The sequence below is a fragment of the Bombina bombina genome, chromosome 4, assembly GCF_027579735.1.
Source record: "Bombina bombina isolate aBomBom1 chromosome 4, aBomBom1.pri, whole genome shotgun sequence".
Lineage (NCBI taxonomy): Eukaryota > Metazoa > Chordata > Amphibia > Anura > Bombinatoridae > Bombina > Bombina bombina.
Genome location: NC_069502.1, coordinates 739,301,332 through 739,328,217, shown reverse-complemented (window position 1 = coordinate 739,328,217; position 26,886 = coordinate 739,301,332). Strand labels below are relative to the sequence as shown.

Sequence of the window (26,886 nt, the reverse complement as noted above, 5' to 3'; positions counted from 1 at the left end):
TCTCTCATAATAAATCTTCCACTAACATTACACACAAACATAACCGATCAAAGACTGAAATACTGCTTCACTAACACCTTTACTCAGCATAAAATTGCTAGAAAAAACTAACCTACCAATACTGCACCTCATTCACTACTGACAGTATTGTCCTATGATCTCTATTAACCCCCTCGCTGCCAAGCCAGTTTCACACCCCTGTGCTGGAGCTGTTTTTAATTGTTAAGCTCTCATTGTAATTAAACATAAATTTCAACTTTTTTTTTCTCTCAGAGACACCCACACACATTATTCCTTGTTGTTTCATCAGACCTAGCATTTTTATTAAATAAATTTAGTTTGTAGGAGTATCACATTATGGAAGAACACAACCATTTAAAGTGCAAAAAAAAAATTGAATTTAGAGTAAATGTCCTAAATATGTTAAACCAATATTTTATTGTCTCACATTTAGCATAAGTTCACCTTACCAAAACACCAAATATTTGGATTTTATATCTACATTTCTTTCATGTAATTGGCAAGAGTCCATGAGCTAGTGACGTATGGGATATACAATCCTACCAGGAGGGGCAAAGTTTCCCAAACCTCAAAATGCCTATAAATACACCCCTCACCCCACCCACAATTCAGTTTTTACAGACCTTGCCTCCTATGGAGGGGGTGAAGTAAGTTTGTGCTAAGATTTCTACGTTGATATGTGCTTCTCAGCATTTTGAAGCCTGATTCCTCTCAGAGTACAGTGAATGTCAGAGGGATGTGAAGGGAGTATCACCTATTGAATGTAATGGTTTTCCTCACGGGAGATCTATTTCATAGGTTCTCTGTTATCGGTCGTAGAGATTCATCTCCTACCTCCCTTATTCAGAACGACGATATACTCTCATATTCCATTACCCCTACTGATAACTGTTTCAGTACTGGTTTGGCTATCTGCTATATGTGGATGGGTATCTTTCGGTAAGTATGTTTTCATTACTTAAGACACTCTCAGCTATGGTTTGGCACTTTATGCATTAATATAAAGTTCTAAATATATGTATTGTACTTATATTTGCCATGAGTCAGGTTTATGTATATTTCCTTTTGCAGACTATCGGTTTCATATTTGGGAAAAAACATATTTAAGAAAATATATTTTCTTACCTGGGGTATAGTCTTTTTTCAATTGACTGCTTTTTCATTAAATTTTGCGGGCTAAATTAGGCTCGCGAGGGCGCAAAATGCCAATGTTTATTGCGTCATTCTTGGCGCAAGAATTTTTTGGCGCGAAGGTACGTCCGATGACGCAAATTCATAATTTCCGGCATCTTAGTTGACGCCGAATTCCTTGTACAAGGTTGCGTCTACAATGATGCGAGTGTGTCATTTCCGGATGTTGTTAGCGCCAAAAAAATTTCAGTTGCATTGTGCGTCATACTTGGCACCAAATAATTTCATTATTTAAACCCCATTTCTATATGCCTCTTGCCTTTTTCTATGTCAGAGGGCTATGCTGTTTGCATTTTTTCCCCATTCCTGAAACTGCCATATAAGGAAATTGATAATGTTGCTTTATATGTTTTTTTTTCTCTTACATTTGCAAGATGTCTCAATCTGATCCTGTCTCAGAAACCACTGTTGGAACCCTGCTGCTTGATAACAGTTCTACCAAAGCTAAGTACATCTGTTGTAAATTTGTGGAGATTATATCTCCAGCTGTGGTATGTAATAGTTGTCATTATAAGCTTTTACATGCAGAGAATGTGTCCATCAGTAATAGTACAATGCCTGTTGTTCTTTCAACATCTAATATACATGATATACCTGTGAATATAAAAGATTTTATTGCTGATGTGATTCAGAAGGCTTTGTCTGCCATCCCGCCTTCTAATAAACGTAAAAGGTATTTTAAAACTTCTCATAAAGTTGATGACATTTCAAATGACCGACAACATACTGAATTATCCTCCTCTGATGAGAATCTATCTGATTCAGAAGATACTTCCTCAGATATTGACACTGACAAATCTACTTATTTATTTAAAATGGAGTTTATTCGTTCCTTGTTTAAAGAGGTGTTGATTACATTGGATATTGAGGAAAGTAGTCCTCTTGATATTAAAACTAGTAAACATTTAAATTCTGTTTATAAACCTCCTGTGGTTACTCCAGAGGTTTTTCCAGTTCCTGATGCTATTTCTGATATGATTTCTAAGGAATGGAATAGGCCTGGTACTTCTTTTATTCCTTCTTCAAGGTTTAAAAAATCGTATCCTTTGCCAGCAGTTAGATTGGAGTTTTGGGAAAAGATCTCCAAAGTTGATGGGGCTATTTCTACTCTTGCTAAACATACTACTATTCCTATGGAAGATAGTACTTCTTTTAAAGACCCTTTAGATAGGAAACTTGAATCTTATCTAAGGAAAGCTTATTTATATTCTGGCTATCTTCTCAGGCCTGCCATTTATATGGATGATGTTGCAGCTGCATCAACTTTTTAGTTGGAAAGTTTAGCGCAACAGGAAATAGATCCTGATTAGCATTGTTCACTTGCTTCAACATGCTAATCATTTTATGTGTGATGCCATTTTGAATATCATCAAAATTGATGTTAAATCTATGTCTTTAGCTATTTTAGCTAGAAGAGCTTTGTAGCTCAAATATTGGAATGCTAACATGGTATCTAAGTCTAGATTACTATCTCTTTTTTCCAAGGTAATAAGTTATTTGGTTCTCAGTTGGATTCAATTATTTCAACTGTCACTGGGGGAAGGGAGTTTTTTTGCCTCAGGATATAAGACCTAAGGGTAAATCTAAAGCTTCTAACCGTTTTCGCTTTTTTGCGACAAAATAAGGAACAAAAACCTAATCCTTCCCCCAAAGAATCTGGTTCCAATTGGAAACCTTCTTCAAGTTGGAGTAAATCCAAACCGTTTAAGAAACCAAAGCCAGCCTCCAAGTCTGCATGAAGGTGCGGCCCTCATTCCAGCTCCGCTGGTGGGGGGCAGATTAAGATTCTTCCATAGCATTTGGGCAGAATCTGTCCAAAATCAATGGATTCAGAGTATTGTCTCTCAAGGGTACTGAATAGGATTCAGCAAATTCAGTAAAGGCTCAGGCTTTTCTGAAGTGTGTTTCAGACCTGGAGCTTTCAGGGGTAATCATACCAGTTCCGTTTTAGGAACAGGGTCTGGGGTTTTATTCAAATCTATTCATTGTCCCAAAGAAAGAAAATTAATTCAGGCAAGTTCTGGATCTGAAAATTTTAAATCGTTATGTAAGAGTGCCAACTTTCAAAATGGTGACTATAAGGACTATTCTTCAGCAAGGGCATTATATGTCCACAATAGCCTTACAGGATACATATCTTCATATTCCGATTCATCCAGACCACTATCAGTTTCTGAGATTCTCTTTTCTAGACAAGCATTACCAATTTGTCACTCTTCCATTTGGCCTAGCGGCAGCTCCAAGAATCTTTTCAAAGGTTATCGGTGCCCTACCCTCTGTATATCAGAGAACAGGGTATTGCGGTGTTTCCTTATTTGGACGGTATCTTGGTACTAGCTCAGTCTTTACCTTCTGCAGAATCTCACACAAATCAACTAGTGTTGTTTCTTCAAAGACATGGTTGAAGGATTAATTTACCAAAAAGTTCTTTAATTCCTCCGACAAGGGTCACCTTTTTAGGTTTACAGATAGATTCAGTGTCCATGACCCTGTCTCTAACAGACAAGAGACAATTAAAATTGGTTTCAGCTTGTCGGAACCTTCAGTCTCAATCATTCCCTTCAGTAGCTATGTGCATGGAAGTTTTAGGTCTCATGACTGCAGCATCGGACGCTATCCCCTTTGCTCGTTTTCATATGAGACCTCTCCAGCTTTGTATGCTGAACCAATGGTGCAGGGATTATACAAAGATATCACAATTAATATCCTTAAATCCCAAGGTTCGACTCTCTCTGACTTGGTGGTTAGATCACCATCGTATAGTTCAAGGGCCTCTTTTGTTCGTCCAACCTGGACTGTGATCACAACAGATGCAAGTATTTCAGGTTGGGGAGCTGTCTGGGGATCTCTGACAGCACAAGGGGTTTAGAAATCTCAAGAAGCGAGGTTACCAATCAATATTTTAGATCTCCGTGCTAATTTCAGGGCTCTTCAGGTTTGGCCTCTGTTGAAGAGAGAACCGTTCATTTGTTTTCAGACAGATAATATCACAACTGTGGCATATGTCAATCTTCAGGGTTGGACTCACAGTCCCCAAGCTATGAAAGAAGTATCTCGGATACTTGCTTGGGCGGAATCCAGCTCCTGTCTAATTTCTGCGGTTCATATCCCAGGTATAGACAATTGGGAAGCGGATTATCTCAGCCGTCAGACTTTACATCCGGGAGAGTAGTCGCTCCATCCAGATGTGTTTTCTCAGATTGTTCAGATGTGGGGTCTTCCAGATATAGATCTGATGGCTTCCCATCTAAACAAGAAACTACCCAGGTACCTGTCAAGGTCCAGGGATCCTCAGGCGTAAGCGGTGGATACGTTAACAGTTCCTTGGTGTTACCAACCTGCTTATATTTTTCCGCCTCTAGTTCTTCTTCCATGAGTGATTGCCAAAATCATCATGGAACAATTGTTTGTGTTGCTGGTAGCTCTAGCATGGCCTCACAGGTTTTGGTATGCGGATCTTTTTCGGATGTCCAGTTGCCAACCTTGGCCACTTTCATTAAGGTCCGTTTTTCCATCAGGATCTCAAATCATTAAATTTGAAGGTATGGAAATTGAACGCCTAGTGCTTAGTCATAGAGGTTTCTCTGATTAATACTATGTTACAGGCTTTTAAATCTGTTTCTAGGAAGATTTATTATTGAGTTTGGAAGACTTATATTTCATGGTGTTCTTCTCATAAATTCTCCTGGCATTCTTTTAGAATTCCTAGAATTTTACAGTTTCTTCAGGATGGTTTGGATAAGGGTTTGTCTGCAAAGTTCCTTGAAGGGACAAATCTCTGCTCTTTCTGTTTTATTTCACAGAAAGATTGCTAAGCTTCCTGATATTCACTGTTGTGTACAGACTTTGGTCAGTATCAAGCCTGTCATTAAATCAATCTCTCCTCTTTGGAGTCTTAATTTGGTTTTGAAGGCATTACAGGCTCCTCCGTTTGAGCCTATGCATTCTCTGGACATTAAACTACTTTCTTGGAAAGTGTTGTTCCTTTTGGCAATCTCTTCTGCTAGAAGAGTTTCCGAATTATCTGCTCTTTTTTGTGAATCTCCTTTTCTGATTTTCCATCAGGATAAGGCAGTTTTGCGAACTTCATTTAAAGTGAAGGTCAAGTCTGGCGTTTTGGTTAGCATTTCTCAATAAGTTTTCTAAAATCAGTATGATGTTCATTCATCAAATTATATATATATACAATGTAAAGTTATATTTTTTACGTTTTGAATCTGCTCCGTTTCACCTGTCTAATCCGCCCGCCATACTGCCGTTATTGATTGACAGTTTTTCTATCCTATCTATTGTTTACCCCTGTGGCGTCCAGCCCCTTTTCTGTTTTGTCATTGAAACCGTATGCGCATGCGTTTAAAAAACAGCGAGTCATCATCGGCATGCTCGTTCATGTTTCACGCATGCGTTGTCCGCTCTCACAATTTTAGAGACATAGAAGCAACAGCAAGTCTCACTCGCATCCTAGCAAATTATCTTACAACGATAATAACAGGTAATAACAAATACGCTGCACATTTACAGAACTAATTGGGCTACGTGGATGAAACGCATGCGCTATTGAGTTGACGATACGCATGCGCAGTTGAAAAAATAAACGGGTGCACGAGCGTAGTCCGCTTGTAAGAAAGAAAGCAACGTCATAACAGCAAAATAAGGAAGTGTGGTAGGGGCGGAGCTAATCGCGATAACAGAGGTATATTATAAATACATTTTATTTGTAAATGAATCGTTATTTATACATATAAAATCAGCGACTTGAGTGTTTTTAACTTAAATTTTAACATGGTGTATTGATAATATCAAAAATTGACCTTCACTTTAATTTTCTACCTAAGGTTGTGAATTCTAACAACATTAATAGAGAAATTGTTGTCCCTAATCCTAAGAATTCTTTGGAGAGATCCTTACATTCTTTGGATGTGGTAAGAGCTTTGAAATATTACGTTGAAGCTACTAAAGATTTCAGGAAGACTTCTAGTCTATTTGTTATCTTTTCTAGTTCTAGGAAAGGTCAGAAGGCTTCTGTCATTTCCTTGGCATCTTGGTTATAGCTTTTGATTCATCAGGCTTATTGGGAGTCGGGTCAGGCCCCGCCTCAGAGAATTACAGCTCATTCTACTAGATCAGTCTCCACTTCATGGGCTTTTAAGAATGAAGCTTCAGTTGATCAGATTTGCAAAGCAGCAACTTGGTCTTCTTTGCATACATTTACTAAATTCTACCGTTTTGATGTATTTGCTTCTTCGGAAGCAGTTTTTGATAGAAAAGTTTTTCAGATAGCTGTTTCAGTTTGATTCCTCTGCTTATGTTTAAGTTTTTCTTTTTATTATGAGAATAAACTTATATTTTGGGTTGTGGATTAATTTTTTTCATCGGAAAATGGCTGTTATTATTTTATCCCTCCCTCTCTAGTGACACTCTAGTCCATGAGACCCACCCTTTTTATGGTGGTTATGATTTTTTGTATAAAGCACAATTATTTCCAATTTCCTTTTTTTGATGCTTTTTACTCCTTTCTAGAATCACCCCACTACTTGGCTATTTGTTAAACTGAATTGTGGGTGTGGTGAGGGGTGTATTTATAGGCATTTTGAGGTTTGGGAAACTTTGCTCCTCCTGGTAGGATTGTATATCCTATACCTCACTAGGTCATGGACTCTTGCCAATATGAAAGAAATTAATTTATCAGGTAAGTTCTTACATAAATTATGTTTTTTCAATAACAATTGATACTGGAAAATCTGATCTAAAATGCAATTCATGCAGAAAATGAGTAGGTATACAATAACTAACCATACAAATATTAGATATGTTTTAAAATTGCACAAAATTCTAATATCCCAGAGTGTAGCTTTAAACCCCATTTTGACAATGTATACTGTCCAAACTCACTCAGCATAACATAAAATAGTTGTACCAAAAGTCATCCTATATTAAATTTCACAAACTATCACCTATCTCATAGTTGCCAACTGTCCTGTTGTTTCCAGGACAGTCCATTTTTTGGCTTCTTATCCATACCTTTAACTCCTTAATGACCGATGACGTGCAGGGTACATCCTCTACGGCCCTTTGAGTTGTCTACTACATTACACTAAAGCTAAAATTAACCCTACAAACTCCCTACAAGCTCCCTAATTAACCCCTTCACTGCTGGGCATAATACACGTGTGATACGCAACTGAATTTAGCGGCCTTCTAATTACTAAAAAGCAACGCCAAAGCCATATAACATAATTTATGTAAGAACTTACCTGATAAATTCATTTCTTTCATATTAGCAAGAGTCCATGAGCTAGTGACGTATGGGATATACATTCCTACCAGGAGGGGCAAAGTTTCCCAAACCTCAAAATGCCTACAAATACACCCCTCACCACACCCACAAATCAGTTTAACGAATAGCCAAGAAGTGGGGTGATAAGAAAAAAGTGCGAAAGCATAAAAAATAAGGAATTGGAATAATTGTGCTTTATACAAAAAAATCATAACCACCACAAAAAGGGTGGGCCTCATGGACTCTTGCTAATATAAAAGAAATGAATTTATCAGGTAAGTTCTTACATAAATTATGTTTTCTTTCATGTAATTAGCAAGAGTCCATGAGCTAGTGACGTATGGGATAATGACTACCCAAGATGTGGATCTTTCCACGCCAGAGTCACTAGAGAGGGAGGGATAAAATAAAGACAGCCAATTCCGCTGAAAAATAATCCACACCCAAAATAAAGTTTAAATTTTATAATGAAAAAAACTGAAAGCATAAGCAGAAGATTCAAACTGAAACAGCTGCCTGAAGTACTTTTCTACCAAAAACAGTTTCGGAAGAAGAAAACACATCAAAATGGTAGAATTTAGTAAAAGTATGCAAAGAAGACCAAGTTGCTGCTTTGCAAATCTGATCAACCGAAGCTTCATTCCTAAACGCCCAGGAAGTAGAAACTGACCTAGTAGAATGAGCTGTAATCCTTTGAGGCAGAGTTTTACCCGACTCAACATAAGCATGATGAATTAAAGATTTCAACCAAGATGCCAAAGAAATGGCAGAGGCCTTCTGACCTTTCCTAGAACCGGAAAAGATAACAAATAGACTAGAAGTCTTTCGGAAATTCTTAGTAGCTTCAACATAATATTTCAAAGCTCTAACTACATCCAAAGAATGCAATGATTTCTCCTTAGAATTCTTAGGATTAGGACATAATGAAGGAACCACAATTTCTCTACTAATGTTGTTGGAATTCACAACCTTAGGTAAAAATTCAAAAGAAGTTCGCAACACCGCCTTATCCTGATGAAAAATCAGAAAAGGAGACTCACAAGAAAGAACAGATAATTCAGAAACTCTTCTGGCAGAAGAGATGGCCAAAAGGAACAAAACTTTTCAAGAAAGTAATTTAATGTCCAATGAATGCATAGGTTCAAACGGAGGAGCTTGAAGAGCCCCCAGAACCAAATTCAAACTCCAAGGAGGAGAAATTGACTTAATGACAGGTTTTATACGAACCAAAGCTTGTACAAAACAATGAATATCAGGAAGATTAGCAATCTTTCTGTGAAAAAGAACAGAAAGAGCAGAGATTTGTCCTTTCAAAGAACTTGCAGACAAACCTTTCTCCAAACCATCCTGAAGAAACTGTAAAATTCTCGGAATTCTAAAAGAATGCCAGGAAAAAAGATGAGAAAGACACCAAGAAATATAAGTCTTCCAGACTCTATAATATATCTCCCTAGATACAGATTTACGAGCCTGTAACATAGTATTAATCACAGAGTCAGAGAAACCTCTTTGACTAAGAATCAAGCGTCCAATCTCCATACCTTTAAATTTAAGGATTTAAGATCCTGATGGAAAAAAGGACCTTGCGACAGAAGGTCTGGTCTTAACGGAAGAGTCCACGGTTGGCAAGAGGCCATCCGGACAAGATCCGCATACCAAAACCTGTGAGGCCATGCTGGAGCTACCAGCAGAACAAACGAGCATTCCTTCAGAATCTTGGAGATCACTCTTGGGAGAAGAACTAGAGGCGGAAAGATATAAGCAGGATGATACTTCCAAGAAAGTGACAATGCATCCACTGCTTCCGCTTGAGGATCCCTGGATCTGGACAGATACCTGGGAAGTTTCTTGTTTAGATGAGAGGCCATCAGATCTATTTCTGGAAGTCCCCATATTTGGACAATCTGAAGAAATACCTCTGGGTGAAGAGACCATTCGCCCGGATGCAACGTTTGGTGACTGAGATAATCCGCTTCCCAATTGTCTATACCTGGGATATGAACCGCAGAAACTAGACAGGAGCTGGATTCCGCCCAAACCAGAATTCGAGATACTTCTTTCATAGCCAGAGGGCTGTGAGTCCCTCCTTGATGATTGATGTATGCCACAGATGTGACATTGTCTGTCTGAAAACAAATGAACGATTCTCTCTTTAGAAGAGGCCAAGACTGAAGAGCTCTGAAAATTGCACGGAGTTCCAAAATATTGATCGGTAATCTCACCTCCTGAGATTCCCAAACCCCTTGTGCCGTCAGAGACCCCCACACAGCTCCCCAACCTGTAAGACTTGCATCTGTTGAGATTACAGTCCAGGTCGGAAGAACAAAAGAAGCCCCCTGAACTAAACGATGGTGATCTGTCCACCACGTCAGAGAGTGTCGTACAATCGGTTTTAAAGATATTAATTGAGATATCTTTGTGTAATCCCTGCACCACTGGTTCAGCATACAGAGCTGAAGAGATCGCATGTGAAAACGAGCAAAGGGGATCGCGTCCGATGCAGCAGTCATAAGACCTAGAATTTCCATGCATAAGGCTACCGAAGGGAATGATTGTGACTGAAGGTTTCGACAAGCTGATATCAATTTTAGACATCTCTTGTCTGTCAAAGATAGAATCATGGACACTGAATCTATCTGGAAACCCAAAAAGGTTACCCTTGTCTGAGGAATCAATGAACTTTTTAGTAAATTGATCCTCCAACCATGATCTTGAAGAAACAACACAAGTCGATTCGTATGAGATTCTGCTAAATGTGAAGACTGAGCAAGTACCAAGATATCGTCCAAATAAGGAAATACCACAATACCCTGTTCTCTGATTACAGACAGAAGGGCACCGAGAACCTTTGTAAAAATTCTTGGAGCTGTTGCTAGGCCAAACGGCAGAGCCACAAACTGGTAATGCTTGTCTAGGAACGAGAATCTCAGAAACCGATAGTGATCTGGATGAATCGGAATATGCAGATATGCATCCTGTAAATCTATTGTAGACATATAATGCCCTTGCTGAACAAAAGGCAGGATAGTCCTTACAGTTACCATTTTGAATGTTGGTATCCTTACATAAAGATTCAATATTTTTAGATCCAGAACTGGTCTGAAGGAATTCTCCTTCTTTGGTACAATGAAGAGATTTGAATAAAACCCCAGCCCCTGTTCCAGAACTGGAACTGGCATAATTACTCCAGCCAACTCTAGATCTGAAACACATTTCAGAAATGCTTGAGCCTTCGCTGGATTTACTGGGACACGGGAAAGAAAAAATCTCTTTGCAGGAGGCCTTATCTTGAAGTTAATTCTGTACCCTTCTGAAACAATATTCTGAATCCAAAGATTGTGAACGGAATTGATCCAAATTCCTTTGAAAAAACGTAATCTGCCCCCTACCAGCTGAGCTGGAATGAGGGCCGCACCTTCATGTGGACTTAGGAGCTGGCTTTGATTTTCTAAAAGGCTTGGATTTATTCCAGACTGGAGATGGTTTCCAAACTGATACCGCTCCTGAGGATGAAGGATCAGGCTTTTGTTCCTTGTTGTGACGAAAGGAACGAAAACGATTATTAGACCTAAATTTACCTTTAGATTTTTTATCCTGTGGTAAAAAAGTTCCTTTCCCTCCAGTAACAGTTGAGATAATAGAATCCAACTGAGAACCAAATAATTTATTACCCTGGAAAGAAAGGGAAAGCAGAGTAGACTTAGAAGACATATCAGCATTCCAAGTTTTAAGCCATAAAGCTCTTCTAGCTAAAATAGCTAGAGACATATACCTGACATCAACTCTAATTATATCAAAGATGGCATCACAAATAAAATTATTAGCATGTTGAAGAAGAATAATAATGCTATGAGAATTATGATCTGTTACTTGTTGCGCTAAAGCTTCCAATCAAAAAGTTGAAGCTGCAGCAACATCCGCCAAAGATATAGCAGGTCTAAGAAGATTACCTGAACACAAGTAAGTTTTTCTTAGAAAGGCTTCAATTTTCCTATCTAAAGGATCCTTAAAGGAAGTACCATCTGCCGTAGGAATGGTAGTACGCTTAGCAAGAGTAGAGACAGCCCCATCAACCTTAGGGATTTTGTCCCAAAATTCTAATCTGTCAGATGGCACAGGATATAATTGCTTAAAACGTTTAGAAGGAGTAAATGAATTACCCAAATTATTCCATTCTCTGGAAATTACTTCAGAAATAGCACCAGGAACAGGAAAAACTTCTGGAATAACTACAGGAGATTTAAAAACCTTATCTAAACGTTTAGATTTAGTATCAAGAGGACCAGAATCCTCAATTTCTAATGCAATTAGGACTTCTTTAAGTAAAGAACGAATAAATTCCATTTTAAATAAATATGAGGATTTATCAGTATCAACCTCTGAGACAGAATCCTCTGAACCAGAAGAGCCATTATCAGAATCAGAATGATGATGTTCATTTAAAAATTCATCTGAAAAATGAGAAGTTTTAAAAAACTTTTTACGTTTACTAGAAGGAGGAATAACAGACATAGCCTTCTTAATGGATTTAGAAACAAAATCTCTTATGTTATCAGGAACACTCTGAGTATTAGATGTTGATGGAACAGCAACAGGTAATGTAACTTTACTAAAGGAAATATTATCTGCATTAACAAGTTTGTCATGACATTCAATACAAACAACAGCTGGAGGAACAGCTACCAAAAGTTTACAGCAGATACACTTAGCTTTGGTAGCTCCAGCACCAGGCAGCGATTTTCCAGAAGTATCTTCTGACTCAGCTTCAACATGGGATATCTTGCAATATGTAATAGAAAAAACAACATATAAAGCAAAATTGATCAAATTCCTTAAATGACAGTTTCAGGAATGGGAAAAAATGCCAGTGAACAAGCTTCTAGCAACCAGAAGCAATAAAAAATGAGACTTAAATAATGTGGAGACAAAAGTGACGCCCATATTTTTTTAGCGCCAAATAAGACGCCCACATTATTTGGCGCCTAAATGCTTTTGGCGCCAAAAATGACGCCACATCCGGAACGCCGACATTTTTGGCGCAAAAGAATGTCAAAAATGACGCAACTTCCGGCGACACGTATGACGCCGGAAACAGAAAAAAAAATTTGCGCCAAAAAAGTCCGCGCCAAGAATGACGCAATAAAAAGAAGCATTTTCAGCCCCCGCGAGCCTAACAGCCCACAGGGAAAAGTCAAATTTTAAGGTAAGAAAAAAATTGTTTTATTCAAATGCATTATCCCAAATATGAAACTGACTGTCTGAAAATAAGGAATGTTGAACATCCTGAGTCAAGGCAAATAAATGTTTGAATACATATATTTAGAACTTTATAAAAAAAGTGCCCAACCATAGCTTAGAGTGTCACAGAAAATAAGACTTACTTAGCCCAGGACACTCATCTACATGTAGTAGAAAGCCAAACCAGTACTGAAACGAAAATCAGCAGAGGTAATGGTATATATATAAGAGTATATCGTCGATCTGAAAAGGGAGGTAAGAGATGAATCTCTACGACCGATAACAGAGAACCTATGAAATAGACCCCGTAGAAGGAGATCATTGAATTCAAATAGGCAATACTCTCCTCACATCCCTCTGACATTCACTGCACGCTGAGAGGAAAACCGGGCTCCAACCTGCTGCGGAGCGCATATCAACGTAGAATCTAGCACAAACTTACTTCACCACCTCCATAGGAGGCAAAGTTTGTAAAACTGATTTGTGGGTGTGGTGAGGGGTGTATTTGTAGGCATTTTGAGGTTTGGGAAATTTTGCCCCTCCTGGTAGGAATGTATATCCCATACGTCACTAGCTCATGGACTCTTGCTAATTACATGAAAGAAATGTCTGCTATTTCTGAACAAAGGGGATCCCAGAGAGGCATTTACAACCATTTGTGTCATAATTGCACAAGCTGTTTGTAAATAATTTGAGTGAGAAACCTAAAATTGTGAAAAATTTTACTTTTTTTTTTATTTGATCGCATTTGGCGGTGAAATGATGGCATGAAATATACCAAAATAGGCCTAAATCAATACTTGGGGTTGTCTACTACACTACAGCTAAAATTAACCCTAGAAGCTCCCTACATGCTCCCTAATTAACCCCTTCACTGCTGGGCATAATACACGTGTGGTGCGCAGTGGCATTTAGCAGCCTTCTAATTACCAAAAAGCAACACCAAAGCCATATAAGTCTGCTATTTCTGAACAAAGGGGATCCCAGAGAAGCATTTACAACCATTTATGCCATAATTGCACAAGTTGTTTGTAAATAATTTTAGTGAGAAACCTAAAGTTAGTGAAAAAGTGAACGATTTTTTTTATTTGATCGCATTTGGCAGTGAAAGGGTGGCATGAAATATACCAAAATGGGCCTAGATCAATACTTTGGGATGTCTTCTAAAAAAAAATATATATACGTCAAGCGATATTCAGGGATTCCTGACAGATATCAGTGTTCCAATGTAACTAGCGCTAATTTTGAAAAAAAGTGGTTTGGAAATAGCAAAGTGCTACTTGTATTTATTGCCCTATAACTTGCAAAAAAAGCAAAGAACATGTAAACATTGGCTATTTCTAAACTCAGGACAAATTTAGAAACTATTTAGTATGGGTGTTTTTTGGTGGTTGTAGATGTGTAACATATTTTGGGGGTCAAAGTTAGAAAAAGTGTGTTTTTTTTCCATTTTTTCCTCATATCTTTTTTATAGTAAATTATAAGATATGATGAAAATAATGTTATCTTTTGAAAGTCCATTTAATGGGGAGAAAAACAATTTATAATTTGTGGGGGTACAGTAAATGAGTAAGAGGAAAATTACAGCTAAACACAAACACCGCAAAAATGTAAAAATAGCCTTGGTCCCAAACGGACAGAAAATGGAAAAGTGCTGTGGTCATTAAAGGGTTAAAGATTGTCCCTTCTTTATTTCAGTCTGTATATACAGTAGTTTAATATTGTGTGCAGTTCAATACTCCCACCACAGAAGGCGCTGTGGCATTAGTCTCATTGCTTACAGTATTATTTTTCTGCAGTATTCTTTATCTGTGGTTTTCTGTTATACAGAAGTTTAGCAGTGTATAGTGAGGTGTCAGGAAAGAGAAAGCCACAATTTGTGAAATATAATACCAGGGAGGGTAGGAGACAAGGGGTGATGATGCCAGGCTTCTCAATAGTGTTGCACAGTTTGTAACATGTTTAATTTCCCCCCTGTACATACTGAGGTTTTGCTTAGCAGGGGCTTAACACATATATGCTGCGACTGGACTTCACAGAACATACAAAAATTCATACATACAAAAATTGTTGCAGCAGCAGAGATAAAACATAAATAGTTACCTCATACATTTGCCACCTGCTTATGAAACTTTCAATAGTGTCCTTAACATATCTGAATATATTATTTTCAGCAGCCCCAAGACAGCAGTTAGTAGGTTAAACTAAACATATTGAGGTAATATCACTCTTTAAACGGACATCATGAAACCAAATTTTTTTTCTTTCATGATTCAGATAGAGCACACAATTAAAAAAAAAAAACTTTCCAATTTTTTATATTATCTATTTTGTTTTCTTTGTATCCTTTGTTGAAAACAAAATACCTAGGTAGACTTAGAAACTGCTGAATGTTGGCTGCACATATATTCCTCTTGTTATTGGCTTTCAGCTAACTCCCAGTAGTGCATTACTGCTCCTTCAACAAAGGATACCAAGAAAATGAAGCAAATTAGATAATAGAAGGACATTGGAAAGTTGTTTAAAATTGTATAATCTATGAAAGAAAAATGTTGGGTTTCATGTTTCTTTAATTTCAGGCTGTGTAACATCTATATAAACTAGGGTGCTTTGTGGTTTCCTGCTATACAAATGCTGAAGGGTTAAAAATGTAACCCTTGCTTACTTATTTTGTTACTTGCTGTAAAGGTATTCTTCCTATGCCAATTATGTGCTTGAGAGTAAGGGAGTTGATGAGGAACACCATGCTTTAGCCTGAATTAAAGGGCTATAACAGTGCATACAGAACATTCTCTATGTTAGAGCAATTTTCTTATTGCACTGTTGCTTTCATATAACCATCTGTTTAACCCCTGTAAAGTGATTAAACACATTATTAAAGTCACTTCCAAAGCAGCAATACACTGTTGGAAGCTAGCTAAACACATCTGGTGAGCCAATGATAAAAGACAAATGTGTGTAGCCACCAGTTAATAGCTAGTTCCCAGTAGGGAATTGCTGCTGCTGAGGTTTGCTATATGTCCTTTTTAATAAAGTTACCCAAGAGAACAAAGTAGAAATTAATTTAAAAATGGCATTCTCTATCTGAATCATGAACGTTTAATATAATCTTTCCTGTCCCTTTAAACAATTAGTATGGCTAAATTATACTACTAGAATTTGTGCTTGTTTTTGGGGGTCAATCTGAGTGGGTGGAGCTATGCAAACCATAAATGGTCGTGCCCCTGGAAATTGTTATAAAATGTTGGCAGCTATGCCTATCTTTACATTCTGCCATTTATTTTGATTCATATTTCTTATTATTATCAAATAAGGATCTATGACCCCTAACATCAACAACACAAACAAATGAGGCTAGCAGCTACTGCCAGATTATTGTTATTACTATGACAGTCACTTGATATCTATAAGGACAAGAAATCCCTTATTTGAATTGTAGGATTTCACTTTCAAATGTGGGGTCTTATTATATATTGCTATAATTTCTATGTATCAAAGGGGTTATTGTCCGTATATCATAGTAAAGAGGCTTTTCAAGGGGTGTATCCCTTGTCACACTGGATTTAGAAACTTTTTAATGTTACTTAGAAAATGGCAGTTTAATTGTTTGAAATGTTTGCTTTGCATAAACTGTGAGTGTAATGGAGCACTTAAAGGGACAGTAAACCCCAAAGATTTCATTCATGATTTGGATAGAACTTACAATTTTAAACAAATTTTCAGTTTACTTCCATTATCAAATTTGCTTTGTTCTCTTGATATCCTTTTTCTGAAGGAACAGCGTTGTACTACTGGCAGCAAGATGAACACATCTAGTCAGCCAATCACGAACGACAAATGTGTGCAGTCACCACTAGTGGAGGATTTGTGCATATTCGTTTTCAACAAGGGTTACCAAGAGAACAAAGCACATTTGAAAATAGAAGTGAATTTAAAAGTGTCTTAAAATGACATGCTCTATCTGAATCATGCAAGTTTAATTTTTACTTTCCTATCCCTTTAAAGGGTCATAATACCCATATGCTAAATCACTTGAAAGTAGATTTAAAAAACTGACAAATAAATATCACATAAACATCTCTGTGTACAAAAGCAAGATAAAAAAAAGATGCTCTGTGATCTATGCCTACCTTTTTAACTGTTATCTACATACTGGGGAAAAAAACAATCTGCTTCATAAGTGCTGAATTCAGACTTAGCTTTACTGTGATCTCATGGGATGTCAGAAAAATATTGTGAGATTTCATAGTAGACTTTCTGAAAGTAACTTGACTGCTTGCATGTACCAGATGCACGATTCCTTGCAAATCCTGGGAAAAGCGCCCTGATTGGATGCTTAAACTCCCTTTACAGTGGGATGTGGCTACTGAGGAAATTTTGAGGTAAAATATCTTTCTTCTTTACATACGCCTAGATTTAGAGTTTGGCGTTAGCCGTCAAAAGCAGCGTTAAGGGGTCCTAACGCTGCTTTTTACCGCCCGCTGGTATTTAGAGTCAGACAGGAAAGGGTCTACCACTCACTTTCTTTCCGCGACTCTAGGCTACCGCAGATCCCCTTACGTCAATTGCGTATCCTATCCTTTCTGTGGGATTTGCCTAACGCTGGTATTTCGAGTCTTGGAAGAAGTGAGCGGTAGAGCCTCTACCGACAAGACTCAAACCGTCAAAAAAAGTCAGTAGTTAAGAGCTTTATGGGAACGCGGGAACATAAAGCGCCTAACTACTGTGCTATAAAGTACACTAACACCCATAAACTACCGAGGCCCCCCACATCGCAAACCCTATAATACATTTTTTTAACCTCTAATCTTCCGACCGGACATCGCCGCCACCTACATTATAGCTATGAACCCCTAATCTGCTGCCCCTAACATCGCCGACACCTACATTATATTTATTAACCCCTAATCTGCCCCCCCAACGTCGCCGCCACCTACCTTCACTTATTAACCCCTCATCTGCCGACCGGACCTCGCCGCCACTATAATAAATGTATTAACCCCTAAACCGCCACACTCCCGCCTCGCAAACACTATAATAAATAGTATTAACCCCTAATCTGCCCTCCCTAACATTGCCGCCACCTACCTACAAATGTGAAGACAACTCAAGGTAGGGAGATCTTCAGGGGGTTAGTGTTAGGTTTATTTAAGGGGGGTTTGGGTGGGTTAGAGTAGGGGTATGTGGGTGGTGGGTTTTAATGTTGGGGGGGGGGTTGTATTTTTTTTACAGGTAAAAGAGCTGATTACTTTGGGGCAATTCCCCGCAAAAGGCCCTTTTAAGGGCTGGTAAAAGAGCTGATTACTTTGTAATTTAGAATAGGGTAGACATTTTATTATTTTGGGGGACCTTTTTATTTTATTAGGGGGCTTAGATTAGGTGTAATTAGTTTAAACATCTTGTAAAAAAAAATTATTTTCTGTAATTTTGTGTTTTTTTTTGTATTATAGATTAGTTTATTTAATTGTATTTTAGTTTTGCTAATTGTAGTTAATTTATTTTATTAATTTATTGATAGTGTAGTGTTAGAGGTGTATTTGTAACTTAGGTTAGGATTTATTTTACAGGTAATTTTGTAATTATTTTAACTAGGTAGCTATTAAATAGTTATTAACTATTTAATAGCTATTGTACCTAGTTAAAATAAATACAAAGTTGCCTGTAAAATAAATATAAATCCTAAAATAGCTACAATGTAACTAATAGTTATATTGTAGCTATATTAGGGTTTATTTTATAGGTAAGTATTTATTTTTAAATAGGAAAACTTTATTTAATGATAGTAAATGTATTTAGATTAATATAAATGATATTTAAGTTAGGGGGGTGTTAGGGTTAGACTTAGGTTTAGGGGTTAATAAATTTATTATAGTAACGGCGACGTTGCGGGCGGGAGATTAGGGGTTAATATTTGTAGGTAGGTGGCGGCGATGTTAGGGAGGGCAGATTAGGGGTTAATACTCTTTATTATAGTGTTTGCGAGGCGGGAGTGCGGCTGTTTAGGGGTTAATACATTTATTATAGTGGCGGCGAGGTCCAGTCGGCAGATTAGGGGTTAATAAGTGTAGGTAGGTTGCGGTGACGTTGGAGGGGGGCAGATTAGGGGGTAATAAATATAATATAGGTGTCGGCAATGATAGGGGCAGTAGATTAGGGATTCATAGGTATAATGTAGGTTGCGGTGGTGTCCGGAGCGGCAGATTAGGGGTTAATAATATAATGTAGGTGTCAGCAATAGCGGGGGCGGCAGATTAGGGGTTAATAAGTGTAAGGTTAGGGGTGTTTAGACTCGGGGTTCATGTTAGGGTGTTAGGTGTAGACTTAGAGAGTGTTTCCCCATAGGAAACAATGGGGCTGCGTTAGGAGCTGAACGCTGCTTTTTTGCAGGTTTTTTTTCAGCCAGCTCAGCCCCATTGTTTCCTATGGGGATATCGTGCACGAGAACGTTTTTCCAGCTTACCGCTGACTTAATCAACGCTGGTATTGAGGGTTGAAGTGGAGCTAAATTATGCTCAACGCTCCCTTTTCTGAAGCTAACGCAGCCATTCAGACAACTCTAAATACCAACATTGTCTTAAGGGTGCGCTGGAAAAAAAAAAGCAGCCTTAGCACCGTGGGTCTTTACCGACAAAACTCTAAATCTAGGCGATAGAAATTGTGACACCCATCTTTTTTTTTTTTTTTTCCAACATTTAACACGTTAAAAAAAAAGTGTAAATCATTCAGCTGCCAGTGATAACTCCTTACATCTAGTACATAAAACTACTTGATATAAGTTTGTATTAGAAAAAAAAAGTATTTTTTTTAACTAAAGATAATTTATGGTCAGGGATGACATCAGCAACGTGGACAGAATGACAAATGTTGCTTAACATAAATATTTACATCCTACACAATATCTGTACATAAAAATGTAAAATAATAAATTATGCATTCCATAAACTGGTTAACAGGCCTAATATTGTATTCCTCCTTTTATATTAAAACTGTAATAGCCCAAGACATTGTGACATCCCAGATCGGAATTATATTCCTCCTGTAGTGATGGGTGCTTGAAAGGTAATCAACACAAACATGTAGATTTGTTATGCTTACATTAGATAAACTGTGTCATCTTCCATCTTATGCCAATCAGTTCACTATTGATGACATACGTACTACATAAATATTTTACAAAGTGTGTCATGCACGTTCCCTTATAGTAACTTTGTGACAGCGAATTTAAATAATTGTAGAATATCCAGAGACAAAACGGTGACAGAACTACAATCTTGGTTTCTATATATCATTAGAATGAGGAGAATGAGGTCCAGTTTGCTATTGCAAAATATTCTAGACAGAAGCTAAACATATTTCTGATGCAACAATTTGGCTGCGCCTGCTATATGCATTGTTACTGTTCATCCCATATTTAACGGTTTTAACCCCTTGGCTAACATGGGCTTGCAGCACATTGCATAGCTGCTCATACACATGCAATAGATTGGCAGTGCACACACTGTAATAGTGCCAGTGGGGCTAAACCTTTCCCTGTATCATGAGCAGACATGAGGGATTGTGTGTACCTGTATCTATCGCCGCAACTGTAATAATCCTCGCTACAGTTGACAACGACTTTCATTATTGATTATCAATTAGTTGTTTCTTTCAGCTCTACAGTGGCCATTATCACATGTGCTAGGCGGTGGGCCCCCCATGAGTGGAGGAACTTCAGGACCCAGTCGCGGCCGCAACCCTCGCGACTGCGGTAGTTCCGCCCCTGGCCTGTGACTTAGTGTAGTGGGTGCAAGGGTTAACAAACACTCTCTAATCTGTTCTAGACCTTGAAATAATTCCACAAATTTCCTTTTAATGCCACACATTCTAATATATCACTAGGATGCCATTACCTAAGATTATTATATGGGAAATCTTAAGGAAAAACCAGACTAACATAGTAAAATCCCAAAATACAATTTAGCAAAAATTAAGCAAAAGAAAAACTCAGTCCTCTTATCACCAGTCTCTTTCAGTAACGTGGTTCAAATTTTAAGACAAAGGAAAACTAAATAAAGAAACATTTATTATGAGCAAAAACAGAGTCACAGTGCACTTATATATGAAAAAAGTGTTAGCAAATAAAATTCCACACAGCAAAACAGTTTTCAAAATAAAAGGGTGAATATATTACAGAACCTATAACTTTACAAGAAGAATATGGATTTCTGGTTCCTGGGAAATGGAATTTGAAAATGATCAGGCACCCTGTTTTAAACAGCTTCCCATGTAGAATGACACACTTCTACTGTTGAAATCAAAGTTATATACACTTAACTCTGAGATCAGATTTCTTGACCAAACCTCCTTGCAGATTGGGCCAGGGAAGTAACCACCCCTCCTTTTTTGGCATGTCATAAAACTTTGAATCTTTGGCACGGATTATAGAAAATGTATAACTGGATCAAAAAAATCCCTGTAGTGCAAAGGCTTAATTACCTCCTCCCCCTTTATTCTGTTGAACCAGGTGCAGATAATAAAGCCAGTAGTCCCATAAGTCTGATTCTTTTAGACATTTCTGGTACAGGGTTTTAAATAGAGAAAGAAAATCAAAGGAAGATTTAACCCCTGACGTACTACATTCATGAGGCCTCAATGACAGAAATGTTCAGGTGATATTTTCTAGTTAGCGTTTTACACATATGCTGCATCACTTTCAAGTGATTAAACATTTGAGTTTCATGTCCCTTTAATGGCTGATACTATGTAAAACATGACAAATCTTTTTTTAAGTATTTATCTGCTTAGGCTGATCTGGAAATTATGATTGGTTCACCTTTTCTGAAATCACTTGTTGATGACTGAAGTTTATAAACATAGCACTCCACATATTTGCCAAACACCTGTTGATCTAACAGAAAGTCTGACTAACATCGCACTAAAGTATTAACTGTATGATAAATATAGCGTGTAACAATGTTTTTCAAGAGTTTTAACTTTTTCAAAAGTTTGAGATGTTGTATCTAGCAGCCCATATTGTAATCAATAAAGCTGTGATATCGTATTTTATTGTGTGCCTTTTTTATTTCCAAAGAGGGTCTGCTTTGATTTATTAGTTGTTTAATTTCTTTCATAAGGTGGTGAGAGTCCATGATCCATTACTGCTGATATTCAACTAGTAGGAGGCAAAGATTACCAAAGCTCTAAGAGCACTTAACCCTTTCCACCTCTCTGGTATTCTAGTCTTCCCCTCAGAGAGCTGCTACTGAGAGAAAGAAGGGAGATTGGAGTATTGGGCAGTAGCATAATCACTCCCAGTGAAGGAGTTAGTCACACGTCTGCCCAGGTGTCGCAGGGACTGGTCCTTTAGCCTCCTCCTGTTGAGTCATCAAGTTACTCCACACATAGATCCGTTGCTGTGAGATACTTAGCACTGGGTGGGCTCTCTACCGGAAGCAGTCTTTTCTGTAGCCAGTACATAGTAGAGTAGGTGCAACTTAGGTAAGTACAGCCATTTTTTGCACTCACATAGCCCACAGGCTATTAGTAGGTACACCAATTTTGAGGTACATCATAGCCAGGGGACATACACTTGTAAAAGACTAATTTAACCTTTGTTACTTAGACTTTTCCTTTTCTAGCAATTATGGAAACTTAAAAACACAGTAGAATAACATAATCAGTAAATGCACACACACACACACACACACACTGCATTATGTGACAGCCATCAGCCAATCACAAAATGCATATACATATATTCTATGAATCTTCCAAGTGCTCAGTAGGTGCTGGTGCCTCAAAAAGTGTGGATATAAAAAGATTGGGCACATTTAGATAATGAAGTGAAATCAGTTGTTTATAATTGATTGATAATTGATTTTAGTGTCCCTTTAATTATATGGTAATAGCTGCTAATGACTATTTAGCTAATTCACCTGGGAGTAACATCTCAATGCAACCTTAAACCCTTTGCTATATACAGGGAATGTGAGGGAGAGTCTCTGTGTATTTTGTGTTTTTTGTGCACTGAATTAGCACTGTTAGTAACTGAGCTATGTCCCTCTCTTTTTCAAAACTCTTCAACTGCTCTGAGTGCTACTGACAGTTTTCAAATGTCTTATTACTGAAAGATAAGATATTTGTATTTTAATTATTATGCCAGTTAGTGTTTTAATGCAGTGCATTATTATTATTTACTATTATTACACAGGGAGGATTTCCCTTTAATACTTATTGCCCAAGGTGGTTGTCTTCATTTGTTTTGTCTGCTTGTGTATTCTTTTATATAACACACTGAAAGGTGTACCCTCTACCTTATATTATCCTTTAGAGGATATATCCACTGATAACAATTGTATTTTCTGGTTGGAGAATTACTTTAAAAGAGTTCTTTTTCTCATTTATTAAGAGTGCCCAGGAGTCATTATAGACTCTGTGACTATGCAGCTTTCAATAACGTATCAGGGATCAAAGGTAGTCATTTTTCTCCCAACTACACTAAATTTCCAACCCATCTGTAGCTGAATGTATGCAAGTTTTAAGTCTGATAATTGCAGCATTAGATGTTCTTCCTTTTGCATGGTAACTTCCATATGAGACCTCTTCAACTTTGCATACTTCGACAATGGTACAAAAAGTTTACTCAACTCTCTTTCATAGAATCCAAAGGGATTCTTCAGTGAGGCAATCTCTGTCTCTGTGGCTAGTTTTGCAAACTATTTTTCTGGGGGCATCCTTTATTAGCCAAGCTTGGGAAATAATGTCAGCAGACACTATTCTCTGGGATTGGGGCTCAGTCTGAAGGTCGAGGAGAGCACAGGTAGTTTGGTTTCCTTAGGAAGCGAGGTTAACAATAATTATCGATCAACACTCATACATCAAACTCTAAAAAGCAGCGACAATGGATCCTATGGAATGATTTATGACAGTTATTTCTATAGTGTCCAAGACAGATATAATCACCATGTGCTATGATTTTGGGTGATCCCCAGTGGTGCAACACAATGGTAGATTTGTATAATCAATTTAATAACGTATCCTCATTGAAAAGAATGGCACCCACTAGCATAGTGTAATGACAGATGTGATGTCCATTTTGTCAGCGTGTATAGTTCAAATGTAATTGTTCCCAATAGCTTGAATAGCCAGCAATAAAACCGCAATACACAGTACCCACACTGGTTTTTCAGTGAATGATGTAGTAGTCAAAACTTAATGTTATTCCGGTCCTACTCACCGCAGGGAGGGTAACTTCCAATGTGTGTAGTGTGCGATCCTGTCCGTGTCGATTTCGCCTTGTAATTCGCCTTGTAAAAAACTTTTATTCCATCATCTAAAAATATTAGTACAAGCACAAATACTTTGTGCTTGTACTAATATTTTTAGATGATGGAATAAAAGTTTTTTATTTTTTACGTAAACCAAGTTGTGCTGCCTGCATTGCTTCTTACAATTTTTTTGGAATTCGTATGTTAACAATAATTAATAATTTCAAGAATTCTTCTTATTGCAAGTCGGTTTAGATAATGACTTATCTGCTAACTCTTCATAAAACCATATTTCCGCTTTTTCTGTTTCATACAAGAGGGAACATTGCTTAGTGTCTTGATATCAAGTCTTTTTTTCAGGTTTAGTCAGGATATATCCAGTGTCTAAACCAAGTTCTCCACTGAACCATTGATTTTTTTTTATTTGATTTTTTTTTACAAGCTTTATCAGGTCTTGGATGATTTTGTTGTTTTTAGTAAAATCTTCTGCTGGAAGACTTTAACTTTTCATCAGTCGGGAGATTTGATAGTCTCTTACTTAGTTTAGATATTGTAAGAGCATTAGAATTCTACTTTCAAATGACAAAAGTTTTTAGACAATCCTTGAATTTTATTTTTACTTGGTCCAAGTAAAATTTGGAGGGCCACCTCAATTTCTTTAGCTTTTTGGCTAGATCTCCTGATTACCAAGTTTTACATGGAGGCGGTATTGTCTTTTCCAAAACACATTATTGCCATTTTTTCTAGTTCAGTTTTTTCTTCTTGCGTTTTCAAGAATGAGGATTATATTGAATAAATCTGCAAGGAACAGCCCACCCATTTTCATTTTTTACGTAATCATGTTTTTCTGGCAATAGGTCTAGTTTGCACCTTATTTCTCTACTTTGTCCTTTCCTATCTTTCTACTTCTCCTTTCCTATCTCTCTACTTCTCCTTTCTTGGTGATAAACGTCAGGCTAGAATATTAGAGACATGGGAGGGAATTAAGTCCTTTAAGAGGGTTGGGAATTTTTGCATCCTGCTAGTGGCCAAGAGTTGAATATCAGGAATAATGGTTTGTGGTCTCTCACCACCATGAAATAATTTAATTTATTAGGTAAACATAAATTTAGTTTTTTATATTTTGATCATTTTCTTTCATGAAAGTAAATAGAGGAACTATTTAAACAATACATGAGGTCTCTTTTCTTGTAGTGTGAAAAGCTGTTCTGCCACCAGGCAGAAGTAGAATCACTGCATTTGTATCTGTTAAAGTAACAAAAATATGTTAAATCAAAGTAAACATAAAAAAGAAACCGATTGTCTTAAAAAAGCAAATAACTTGGGGGCGGAGCTTGGCCGTACCAGATAATGGCCGCACATTAGAATAGCTCTTAAGCCTCAGAAACGTTCCGAACATAAAACTAGGTGAAGATAGCTCTAAGGAGCAAAATTTAAATCTAAGCAGCAGTGGGGTATGATTGTTTGTCGTTTTATGCTTTAAAATCAGTGAGCAGGGCGTGTTAACTGTGCTGGAAGAAGGAGGCGAAAGGAGCGCAACCTGTTTTGCATCGGCACACTGAATTTCCTGATGCTGTGAGAGAAGAAGAGGTACACTCGTTCTCCCGGCAACCCTACCCTGCCTGCGGCAATTAGCAACTGAGGAGAACCAGGTTGGCGTGACAAACATGGAGCCGCGACTGTAGGGCGCACCTCCGCCATTATGTTTAGATAGCAGTCGGAACACAGCTGCAGTAGGGGAATCCAGCAATTAACGCTGCATCAGGAGCCACGGAGGTACACTTGAATTGGAGATCCGGAGATCAGGGTCCTTACTTACCCCATAGCGCAACTCCTACAGTGCCCAGGTAACAGGGGTCACACCTCACTAAAAACAGGAGAGCAGATAGGCCCGAAGTTTTAACAGTCCTCAGGCAGCAGCAGGCTTGGTAACATTTACCTACACATAGACTTCTGTCTCCCTACACACCAACATAAAGGGTAACTGTCTGCAATCACATAGCATAAAATTGTGCCATATACAGCAGGGTGAACAATTATATAAAAGGAAATATAAAGTGATCCCTTTGCAAATTCTCAGATTTCGAGTCACAGGAGACTGAACTGGGAAATTTTATTAAAGTTATATATTATCACTACAGATCATCACAACTGCCACATTTCCTGCATACATAGGGGATAAGTGTGTATTCAAACCTGTTCAAAGACCCATCCATTTGCTATTCATTCCCTCTAACTGAAAAGCAGACATGTCTCTTAGAAGAAACACGAAAATAGACAAACCCCCCAAGTCGTCCACATTAACCCAATACTTAAAATTGCCATAGGCCTTCGCAGGGATTGCAGATGACCCGGAAACATCGAATACTCAACATATCTCAGTCCAAGTGCAAGAAGCTCTTATTATGGAAAATCAAACTGCTACTAAAGCAGATCTCAGGCAGCTAGCATCAAAGGATGACATACAGTCCGTGTTGGCAGAGGTCCGTCAGCTCTGCGGAGATATAAAAAGAGACATTTCATCTGTAACCCAACAGGTACAGCATATAGAAGTCAAGCAGAAGGAACTGAAGGGATCTGTACAAAAAGTAACTCATACACTACAAGACCATGATGATAGCCTGTACTACCTTATGGAAAAGGTTGAAGACCTTGATAATAGGAACAGGCGTAACAATATCCGTATCAGAGGCATCCCCGAATCAGTAACACCTAACGCTTTACCTGGCTACCTACAGGATTTGTTTCGCACAATGAAGGGGACCCCATCTTCCAAAGATATAATTATGGAGAGAGCTCACAGGGCTTTAAAACCACGCCCACCACCTAAGGCTCCTCCTCAGAATGTGATTATTAAACTTTTGAACTTCCAAGACAAAGAGGAAATTATAAAGTGCTCCAGAGCAAAACAAC

General features: G+C 37.8%; 1 protein-coding gene across 2 annotated transcripts in view; it reads left to right on the top strand.

Moving 5' to 3' along the window:
• SCAF8 (SR-related CTD associated factor 8) overlaps positions 1–26,886 on the top strand; it is a 579,788-nt gene that overhangs the window by 433,298 nt on the left and 119,604 nt on the right. The window lies entirely within an intron of this gene.